The following is a 4,402-nucleotide window of genomic DNA, read 5'->3' on the forward strand; positions in this document are numbered from 1 at the left end:
CTGCTCTAAGCTTCAATAGTTGCTCTGTGGTTTTCCACTAAAGCCTAGGCAGGGCTACAGCTCTCTCTGCCTTTGCTATGAACTCACATCAGCAGTCTGTGCAGCTGGCAGGACACATCAGGCTCAACTGATAAATTGAAAACCTTTTAAAATGTTAAGTAATATATTTTCCCAGTGGCTTAAAAGTATCAAAATCAAGAGTTTGTAAATGATAACTTGATCTTGTAAACAACCAACTGCAGATCCCTCGTATCCAGAAATTTCATTCAGTGTTTTTCTCAAGTATGCTTTCATTTCCATCATAGATAAGCACCCTGCTAAACACAGCCCTGAGAATAAATGTACGGTCTATTCTGGGACTCCATGTGCAAAAGACAGAGCGGTAGTTCTGCCTATGAGACAGTGGTAAACTATAATATGTCTACAAAGAACGATAGCCTTGTAGAACTAAAAGGACAAAGGTGAAGACTTTAGATACATGCGAAGGTACTCCCAAGAAAGACCTCTAAGGCAGCTTTGTTACTTACTGCCTGTTAAAGTCTTTCTCAATCCCTGTGAATATGTCCTTCTCGGTCTTTAAAACACCGCTGTAGAACTTGGTGTGTATACTGAGTGTATCCTTCGCCAGCCAGCGGTGGTTGCCCAGAAACTCAGTAAATTATGCAAGAATTGAAAACATGGAGTGTCTTGAGGTCCAGAAAGTAGCAAAGCAAAATAAATATCTGCTATATCCACATGGTTTGACGGTATTTTTTCCAAGTGGGCTAAACTTTCTGGGCGTTGGTATGCTTGGGAGTAAATGAAACTAATTATAATTCTTACTTCACGGGGTTGTTATGAGGATTAAATGCCCCATCAATGCTGTTGTTGATAATGGAGCCCCAGTCAGCAATCATAATTCACTGATTAGAAGCCACCAGCCTCAAAGCCAGTTATTTATAGGTGGAGAAATTGCAGAAGGATATTTCACAAGAGGTCTAGGTCACTGTTCTCAAAATAAGCAGCAAATAAATGAAGCCTCACTATTCTGATAACCGTGCCCCTCTTCCTTCTGTATGGCCACGCACTGAGCATAGTATTTGTGGGGTTTTTTTTACTTTTACTGATTTTTTTGTGTGTATTTCACATCATGCATCTTATCGCCCTATCCTCTTGAATCTGTCCTCTGCCCTTGCAACCTCCCCACAAACAAAATGAAACCAAATTTAAAAGAAAAACCAAACAAAACAAAGAAACAAGAAAAAAAAAGAAGGATCTTGTTTCAGAAGCTGCTGTGACCCATTGAGTCACACAGTTTACCCTTTAGTCCGTTCATCTTTGCCTGCAAGTGTTCCTTGCCACGAGTCATTAGCCTGGCTTGAGACCTCTGGCTTCTGCCACACCACTGATAGCAGGCTCCCAATGGGGCTCCGCTTGACTATCGTGTTGTTCTGTGTCATGGAGATCCTGCCGTTTTGGGTCTGTAAGTTTGTCCCCATTACCTGCTCCAACAGATCAAAGATGAGGTGGATGTTGGGGTGGACCAACTCATAGCCATGGTTCTGGGTCTGGGTGATAGCTGAGTTGGTCAGCCCACCAGATCATGTATCAAGTCACATGCTAGGTTTTAACACGTCATCAACATTACATATTAGTAGACAAATAATGTAACTTTTATTTATTGAAGGAGAAGTTCAAGTTCATCAGCCGGAATTTATTTGTTGTTTATTTGGTTGGTTAGTTGGTAGTTTGGTTGGTTGGTAGGTGAGTGAGTTTTATTTGGAACTTTGGCTTTTTAAACAGGGTTTCATGCAGCTCAGGCTAGCCTTAAACTCAGTATGCAGCAAGGCAGGCCTTGCGCTCCTGCCTCAACCTCCAAACTGCTGAAATTACAGGCATACACCAGCACACCCAGCTAGAATCTACTCAAGGTTTAAAACTAAAGATTTTTGAGACTTGCCAACTACCAAATTCATTTAACAAAAGAAAAAAAACTTAACTTTTGTGAACTATTTATTCCATAAGTAGAACTTACATTGATGTGAAGCCATTTTTGAAGGTTTGTGAATTCAAGTTGATTTTTGAGGGGAAAAAAAAAAACTTCCATCAAAAAACACTATTTCAAATTGCCCCTGGTCTATTTAAACATGGGCTGGACACTGTAACCAGAGCATTAAAAGGCAGCTTTGCTGGAAACAAGCACGCAGTGAGTGCCCTTGCCCTTTCACACACACACTCACGCGCGCGCGTGCACACACACACACACACACAATGTGCGTTTTTTTGTCTAAATCACACGTTCCAGTCTTCATTTAGATTATAATTCTAAATCCTTGCTTCAGTGAATTTCTTTTGAGAAAAAAAATGTATACAGCGGTCTACATATTTCTCATACAAAGTAAATGCAGGATTTACTGGTGGCGATCCCAATCCTGGCATCTCGTGGAGGTATGCTGAGCATGCTGCTCCTTGAATTATAGCCAGCAAACGTTCGTTTAGTGATGTATGAATTTCACCAGGGAAACTCAGAGCCCTTCAGCCACTTACAAAACGGGTTTATATCCCCAAGTGGTTTTATTAAAGGCAGCAGCATGGCTCTCTGTTAGGAGTTGTCATGCAATGCTTTATTTTTATATTTCACTTCACTGATTTGCATCAGAGTTTCCTACCTAGGCTCCAGACACCATGATTGCATTCATAAACACGCATATAATATGCATGTGAAATCACATTTCCTTTTTGGATGCATTAGCAAAATTCCATCTGTCTGTTACTCTTTAAACTGTTAGGTTTTCCACATTGAACACAGAATTGGGTTACAGTTACCTACTATAACTGTTCATCAAAATAATATTTTAAGTTGTATATAATATTATTTCAATCAATCCTCTTTCTGAGGAATTTAAACTAAACCCACCCAGACAGTTCCACAATGAACTTAAAAGCATGTTAGAGACGATGAAAGTTGAAAGAAATTTTTAGAGAATTTTTTCAGTCTTGCCTCCTTATTATTTTTCAAAGAATAAATTAATACTTTTAAAAGGATGAAGAAAATATAAGTTTAAAAAATTGGAGGTGCAGCTGCAGCGGTCGGGTCAGCTTCCTGCACCGTAGCAGTTGCTGTGGTTCCTTCGAAGCACAACTCCCCCTTCCCCGCCCCAGTCCCAGCCCCTGTCCTGCCGCTGACGTGAAGATGAGTAGCTCTGAGGAGGTGTCCTGAATTTTCTGGTTCTGTGGGCTCCATGGCAATGAATTATTCCATGAGTTGGATGAAGACTACATCCAGGACAAGTTTAATCTCACTGAGCTCAATGAGCAGGTGCCTCACTATCGACAAGCTCTAGACATGATCCTGGACTTTGAGCCTGATGAAGAGCTGGAAGACAACCCCAACCACAGTAACCTGATTGAATAGGCAGCGGAGATGCTTTATGGGTTGATCCACGCCCGCTACATCCTCACCAACCGAGGCATCACCCAAATGTTGGAAAAGTACCAGCTGGGAGACTTTGGCTACTGTCCTTGTGTGTTCTGTGAGAACCAGCCGATGCTTCCTATTGGCCTTTCGGACATCCCAGGCGAGGCCATGGAGAAGCTCTACTGCCCCAAGTGCATGGATGTGTACACACCCAAATCATGACGGCACCATCACACCAACGGCGCCTACTTCGGCACTGGTTTCCCTCACACACTCTTCATGGTGCATCCAGAGTACTAGCCCAAACGATCCACCAACCAGTTTGTACCCAGGCTCTACGGTTTCAAGATTCATCCAATGGCTTACCAACTGCAGCTCCAAGCTGCCAGCAACTTCAAGAGCCCAGTCAAGACGATTCGCTGATAGCCCCACGCACCTTTCCTTCTGTCTTTGGCACCACCGTTCCTTTGCTGCCACCCTTTCAGGAAGTCTATGGTTTTTAGTTTAAATTAAAGGGATTGTTATCGTGGCGGGAACATGAAATAAACTGGAAGAAAAGGCAAAAAAAATTGGAGGTGCAAGAGAGCAAGTATGAGTGAAAATGTGCCCTCCTGGGCAAACCCCTGACTGTAGAGCATCCTCACTGTGGGACTGGGGAAGTTGAGCTGATATTCTCTGTTTCCACATCTGTAAAACAGTACAAGACCTACTCCATAGTCATTGCAAGCATCCAAAGAACTAATACACTCATTCCCAAGGATGCTATGCCTATAATTTGGATAAGGCTGAAATTGCCTTAATAACTTCAGAGGAAGCATGATCAAATAGTTCAGACCTCTTTTTCCTAGGGGAAACTGCTTACAGACCCATCCCCCAACCTATCTCCTTCATTTGGTCATTCTTCATGTGTAAAAGCTTATATTCAAGCAGGATGTCATAAGTCTACCAGTAGAGATTTCTCTAATTTCAAGGTCCAGCATTTGTAGCTTGTGGTTGCCACTTTGA

General features: G+C 42.2%; 1 pseudogene; it reads left to right on the forward strand.

The window, feature by feature from the left end:
* The first annotated feature begins 3,083 nt into the window (after positions 1 to 3,083).
* On the forward strand, positions 3,084 to 3,845 carry LOC142856922 (casein kinase II subunit beta-like; annotated as a pseudogene).
* The last annotated feature ends 557 nt before the right edge of the window (positions 3,846 to 4,402 follow it).

Source organism: Microtus pennsylvanicus, chromosome 9 (assembly GCF_037038515.1).
Source record: "Microtus pennsylvanicus isolate mMicPen1 chromosome 9, mMicPen1.hap1, whole genome shotgun sequence".
Taxonomy (NCBI): domain Eukaryota; kingdom Metazoa; phylum Chordata; class Mammalia; order Rodentia; family Cricetidae; genus Microtus; species Microtus pennsylvanicus.